Source organism: Lactuca virosa, chromosome 5 (assembly GCF_052849685.1).
Source record: "Lactuca virosa cultivar CGN04683 chromosome 5, Lactuca_virosa_CGN04683_v6, whole genome shotgun sequence".
Taxonomy (NCBI): Eukaryota; Viridiplantae; Streptophyta; class Magnoliopsida; order Asterales; family Asteraceae; genus Lactuca; species Lactuca virosa.
In genome coordinates, this window is record NC_136430.1 from 319,053,052 (window position 1) to 319,060,278 (window position 7,227).

The 7,227-nt window shown below is 50.1% G+C and overlaps 1 long non-coding RNA gene across 1 annotated transcript; it reads right to left on the reverse strand.

Annotated features, from left to right (window-relative positions):
* Positions 1-370: 370 nt before the first annotated feature.
* On the reverse strand, positions 371-1,804 carry LOC145113369 (uncharacterized). Its single transcript, XR_013710765.1, has 3 exons — positions 1,606-1,804; positions 867-917; positions 371-500 (listed from the first exon to the last, which is right to left on the reverse strand). It is a non-coding gene; the product is annotated as an uncharacterized LOC145113369 (long non-coding RNA).
* Positions 1,805-7,227: the final 5,423 nt, after the last annotated feature.

Below are 7,227 nucleotides of genomic sequence, written 5' to 3' on the forward strand. Positions count from 1 at the left end.
TGCATGCTGAATCTCTTCAGCACCTTATCCAAGTAGGTACTCTGACTAAGTCCAATTAGTCTTTTACTACGGTCTCTCAAGATCCTTATCCCTAGAATATAGGCAGCTTCTCCTAGGTCCTTCATAGAGAAACACTTCCCAAGCCAGGACTTAACTTCCTGTAGAGTTGGGATGTCATTTCCTATGAGTAGTATGTCATCCACATACAAAACCAAAAAAGCTAACTATACTCCCACTAGCCTTGACATATACACAAGATTCATCTTCACTCCTAGAAAAGCCAAACTTTTTGACTTTCTCATCAAAGCAAAGATTCCATGTAACAACGTAAATTTTCAAAACAATTTTTCATTTTAAAAACATACTTTCATTCATAAAATATCATAGTAACCCAAAGTATCACATGTTTCACAATAAACAAATCCCAAGATCCTCGAATACATAAATCCTCTCAGTGTGTACGGATCATGCCGGCGCCTTCCCGCGATCCTCGCTAGTACCTGAAACACATAACACAACAGCTGTAAGCATAAATGCTTAGTGAGTTCCCCAAAATACCACATACAACACATACGCCACTCGAGGCTATAATACGACCCTCCGGTCGATGTGTCTCAGCGGGACCCTCCAGTCCCGTAGCTCGTTGGACCCTCTGGTCCGGTCATAGCTCGTCGGACCCTTCGGTCCAATCTGTGTCGTTGGACCCTTCGGTCTGGTCTATATCGTTGGGCCCTCCGGCCCGGTCTGTTCAACACATAGCATACATATAACACAATGCACATAATCTCATATATACACATAGCATACAAGACCCTCCGGTCTACACATAAATACCACTCTAGGTAATGTATAGTGAGAAGACTCACCTCGGGTAACTCGGTAAACCTCGAACTCTGAAATACTGCACTAGCCTTCGCCTAATCACATAAATAATTACTCTAATTAATACAACTTATAAAGGCTAGGCCACCCACTCTCTATAAGTTCTCTAAGAAGGGTAAAAGACCATTCTGCCCCTCTAATGGCTCATAAGTCCCAACACTGACTAACCCTAAAAGTCAACAAAAGTCAACGGTCAACATTGACCGGACTCGCCGATTGCACTAGAGTGACTCGGCGAGTACATGCCTGTCCTCCTCGCCCCTGCCCTCACTTGACTCCCTGAGTCAACCCTATACTTCACGGGTCGCCACAGGTCGCGAGTCGCGGGGCAACCCGACTCGACTCGTCGAGTCCCTTATGGGCTCGGCGAGTTCCTCCCATGAAAACTCTCAAAAGATCTCTTGAGGTCAGATCTGCTTCACCAACCAGTAGATCCATACTTCTAACACTCGAAAGTCACGTAAAGGTTCAAACTTTACGTTCATGCAATGCTTATAAGACCAAAAATGGAGGAATAACCTTTTAAATGTGATTTTACTCTCAAGGCTCACATGAAACCTCACAAAGTTGGAAGCTTGGGACCTTTTGGACCTCTCAAGGTCCAGATCTATCATCTATACTCAAAGGGACCCCCTATGCTTCACAATCTAACTCAAAATGGTGCAAAGGAAGCCCTAGATCATAGATCTTAACCCAAAACAGAAAAGGAGTTCGATTAGATACCTCAACAGCGTAGATCTGAACTTGAAAACTCTGGATCCACAACTCCCTTGACCTCCTCTTGCTGGAAACAACTTCTCCTTTGCTAAGTTACACCAAAATCGATCAATATGGCTTTATCTCCCTCTCAACTCGCTCAAGCTCTCAAGGGGTACTCTCTCTGGACAGGTAGCCGCAAATGGAGGCCATAAAGGCCTTTAAATAGGGCTCAGGCCCTGAGATTTAGGGTTTCGTTTTACAGCACGGACTCGCCGAGTCCACGCATCGACTCGCTGAGTCCATTCATTAAATCCAGTCAGCATTCGCGGTCCTACTCGACGAGTCTACGACTCGACTCGTCGAGTCCCTTTCTTTTCTCAAAAATAAATGATAAAATATAATACCTGGAATTCCGGATGTTACAATTTTCCCCCGCTAGAATCAGACTTCGTCCTCGAAGTCTTGCCCCACAAACAACTCTGGATGCTGCTCACGCATCTCTAACTCCGGCTCCCAAGTCAGCTCGGACCCCCTCCGATGTTGCCACTGGACCTGCACCAGGGACACCTCCTTGTTCCTCAGAACCTTGATTTTCCGATCCCGGATCGCGATTGGCCTCTCAGCATAATTCAGGCTCGCATCTACCTGAATATCCTCCAGTGGTACCACCACAGACTCGTCGGCTATGCACTTCCTCAACTGAGATACGTGGAAGGTATCATGAATCTGGATCAACTCCGCAGGTAGCTCCAAACGGACCGATGTACCGAGGCCCCAACTTGCCCCTCTTCCTGAATCGGATCACTCCTTTCCAAGGAGATACCTTCAGGAGTACGAAATCTCCCACCTGGAACTCAAGCTCGGATCGTCGCCTATCCACATAACTCTTCTGGCGACTCTGAGCTGTCAATAACCTCTGTCTAACCTGTTGTATCTGCTCTGTTGTCTGAAGCACTATCTCAGTGCTACCCATCACACGCTGCCCTACCTCTCCCCAGCAAATGGGAGTCCGACACCTCCTCCCATACAACAACTCGAAGGGAGGCATACTAATGCTCGAATGGTGGCTGTTGTTATAGGAAAACTCAGCCAATGGTAGGTATGTGTCCCAGCTCCCTCCGGAGTCCAACACACATGCTCGAAGCATGTCCTCGAGCGTCTGAATCGTCCGCTCACTCTGTCCGTCCGTCTGGGGGTGGTAGGCGGTACTGAAATGCAACCTCGTACCCAACTCCTCGTGGAACTTCTTCCAGAACCTGGAAGTGAAACGTACATCTCGATCCGACACAATCGAGATCGGCACCCCATGTCGCGATACCACCTCCCTCACATATAACTCTGCCAGCCTCTCGGCAGAAGTGCTCTCACTGATAGCAAGGAAATGTGCGCTCTTCGTCAGCCGGTCGACGATCACCCAAATTGCATCGACACCCCGTGCGGTCCTCGGCAATTTGGTGATAAAATCCATAGAAATCTGTTCCCACTTATATTGGGGAACCTCAAGTGGCTGTAACTTGCCATGCGGACGTTGGTGCTCGGCCTTAACCCTGCTACAGGTCAAGCACCTCTCAACAAACCATGCTACATCCCTCTTCATACAGGGCCACCAATAGTCCCTCTTCAGGTCCAAATACATCTTAGTGGCCCCGGGATGGATCGAGAACCTCGACCGGTGCGCCTCCTCCATCAAAGTGGTGCGCGTCCCGCCTGCATACGGCACCCAAATCCGACCCTGAAAGGTCATCAGCCCATGACTATCAGTAACAAACTCAGGTACCTGCCCAATCACCCGCTCTCTCTTGCGGTTCTCCGGTCTCACGGCCTCTGCCTGGGCCTCCCGAATGGTGTCCAACACCGGAGTCATCACTGTCAATCGCATACAAGTGTCTCGAATCGGGGCACTCTCCGCCCTACGACTCAGCGCGTCAGCTACAACATTAGCCTTGCCCGGGTGGTACAGGATCTCACAATCGTAATCCTTTACCACATCCAACCATCTCCTCTGGCGTATATTCAGGTTGGGCTGATCAATCAGATACTTCAAACTCTTGTGGTCCGTGTATATGGTACACCGAACACCGTACAGGTAATGGCGTCAGATCTTGAGGGCGAACACCACTGCCCCCAACTCCAGATCATGGGTGGGATACCTCGTCTCCTGAGGCTTCAACTGCCTCGATGCATACGCTATCACATGCCCTCTCTGCATGAGCACCGCACCCAACCCTGATATCGATGCGTCGCAATACACCACAAAATCCTCCATTCCCTCTGGAAGGGATAACACCGGGGCTTCGCACAACCTCTGGCGAAAAGTCTCGAACGAGTCCTGCTGCTCAGGACCCCACGAAAAAGTAACGCCCTTTCGGGTCAACCTGGTGAGAGGCACGACGATCTTGGAGAAATCTTTAATAAATCTCCTATAATAGTCGGCCAACCCCAGAAAACTCCTGATCTCGGTGGGGGATCTCGGCACCTCCCAACTCATCACCGCCTCAATCTTGGCCGGATCGACCAATATCTCATTCTGATTAACGAGATGTCCCAGGAACTGGACCTCTCGTTACCAGAAATCACACTTGGAGAATTTGGCGTAAAGCCTCTCCAATCTCAGAACTCCGAGGATCTCCCTCAAATGCTCCTCATGCTACTCTCTGGACCTCGAATACACCAATATGTCATCGATGAACACGATCACCGATCGATCCAACATCGGCCTACACACCCTGTTCATGAGATCCATGAACGCTGCCGATGAATTGGTGAGCCCGAAAGGCATCACCACGAACTCGTAATGCCCGTAACGAGTCCTGAACGCCGTCTTCTGGATATCCTCATCACGCACTCTCATCTGATGATATCCAGACCTCAGATCAATCTTGGAGAACCAAGATGCTCCCTGCAACTTATCAAACAGATCATCAATCCTCGGCAGTGGGTAACAGTTCTTGACCGTTAACTTGTTCAACTCCCGGTAATCAATGCACATCCGGTGTGAACCATCCTTTTTCTTGACAAAAAGGATCGACGCTCCCCACGGCGAGCTACTCAGTCTGATAAATCCCTTCCCCAACAACTCCTGAAGCTATGAGGATAACTCCTGCATCTCTGGTGGCGCAAGGCGATAGGGCGCCTTGGCGATAGGCGCTGCTCCCGGAACCAAATCGATGCGAAACTCCACCTGCCTTTCGGGAGGCACACCCGGAAACTCCTCGGGGAAAACGTCCAGGAACTCACGCACTATCGGCACATCATCAACAGAACTAGGCCTCTCCGCTGCTACTCGTGTGTTCATCACGTAGGCCACAAACCCACTACAGCCCTGTTGTAGACTCTGCCTCGCTCTAGCAGCCGAACAGAATGCTGACCCTGAACGGGTACCCTCGCCGTACACCGTAAGAACTCCCCCACTAGGGTCTCGTATGGTCACCAACTGTCGCTCGCAGTTGATAACCACTCCAAACCTGCTCAACCAATCCATGCCCACGATGACACAGACATCTCCCATCGCAGTCGGGACCAAATCAATTGGAAACTCAACGCCGAAGATCTCGAGTACGCAACCTCGGATCACCTCAGTAGCATACACCGCTCGCTCGTCGGCTATAGAAACTCGTAGAGGTCGACTCAACGCCTCTCGCTGAACACTGATGTGCTGACTAAATGCTAATGACACGAAAGATCGACTCGCACCCGAGTCGAATAACACCAACGCAGGTACAAAACTCACAAGAAAAGTACCTAAGCATAACACAATATAAGCACAAAGTCTCAAACTCAAAGTAGGTAAGTAAAAGAATACATACCGGCCACGACATCGGGCGCTGCGCGGACCTCCTCAGCTGTCAACTGGAAGGCTCTCCCGCGAGCCTTCGGTGCCTCGGCCTTCGCTGGTCGGACCTCGGTAGCTCTAGCAGCAAGTGTAGACCCCTGTGCTGATCCCTGTAGTAGCTGAGGGCACTCGGCCTTCCGATGGCCGGTCTGGTTGCAATGAAAGCAAACCGAGAATCCCTTGGGGCAATCCCTCGCGAAATGCCCCTCCTTCCCACACTTGTAACACACCCCAACTCTGCACATCCCCTCGTGACTCTTGCCGCACTTCCTACAAGTGCGGCCCTTCGGACCCCCAGATCTCGAATCAGCGGGCTTTGCCCGCTTGGCTGCCGGTTGCGCCTGTGCCGGTCACCTGTCCCTCCTCTGAGACTCGGCCTCCTCCCTGACCTGAGTCTCCAGCTCAATCTCTCGCTTTCGGGCATTTACCTGAAGCTCCGCAAATGTCCGGTATGACGAGTTCGCCACGAACTCACGGATATCCCTCCTCAGTATGCTCAAGTACCGGCTCATACGTGCCTGCTCAGTCGACACGTGCTCAGGGCAAAACAACGCCCTCTCGTGAAACATCCTCGTAATCACCGTCACAGACTCAGTTCCCTGCTTGAGGGATAAGAACTCTTGGGCCAGTCGTTCCCTCTCCACAGGGGGAACATACTCATCTCGAAACATCGTGGTGAACCTCTCCCAGGTCACCGCAGTAAGCTCTGTCGTAGTGAAGTCTGCCGTCACAAACTTCCACCAGTCCTTCGCTCCCAAGCGAAGCTGGTTCAGCGCAAACCAAACCCTCAGATGCTCCGGACACGAGCAGGTGTAGAAGCATCCCTCGATATCAGAAATCCACCTCATCGCAGCAATCGGGTCCTGCGTCCCATCAAACTATGGTGGCTTCGTGTTGCTGAACTCTCGGTACAGCAACGAGTCACCCCCCTGCGGCCTGGCAGCAGCGACGGCTGCGGTGGCCGCATCAACAGCAGCCTCAGTAAGAGCAGCGTACCGCTCATCAAAAGTCTCGATCAGCATGGTCTTGATAGACCTGAACATCTCTGGTATCTCAGCTCGAATGGCCGCAACCACCTCCTCGTGAATCAACCTACGAATCTCCTCATCGCTGGTACCACTGGTACCACTGTCTCCTGGGTTGTGGCGCGTCCCAACCATGATGTCTCTGAAACACAATACAAAAGAATCAGAGACTCGTTCGAGTATACTCGCACTCGATACTCAACCCTACTTGTTCTTCAGCACCCTAAGGATTCTTACTTGGAGTGCTCACCGATCCGGTGTTTCCAGTAGTACGGGCCCTTATACTACCTTCCACAGCGCATCGGTATTCACCCCAAGTCCTCCTCCTAGGATCCCAGATCACAAGTACTCTATATCTCACTGAACTCAGACTACTCTCTAGTAGACCACTCATAAATTCCTCGCTGCTACCTACTTATTCTCGAAGTATCTCATAGTAGCAGTAACTCCTAGGCTAAGGCATCACAAATCAGGCCACTCTAGTCCTAATATGAATACCTAGCCTACTCTAGCATGCATATCATATCTCATAACACATAATGTAAGGGTATTTTGGGAAATCACCGTTCAGGCGCTGACTGATCGTACACACTGCTCCGTTCTGCTTTTCTCAAAAGTCCTTTACTCTTTTGGAAAAATTGTTTCTTTTATGAAAAATTCTCTCAAATCCTCAGTTTGAGTTCAGATACGCCCGGAGGTGTATCCGAGTCTCTCAAACCAAGGCTCTGATACCAACTTGTAACAACGTAAATTTTCAAAACAATTTTTCATTTTAAAAACATACTTTCA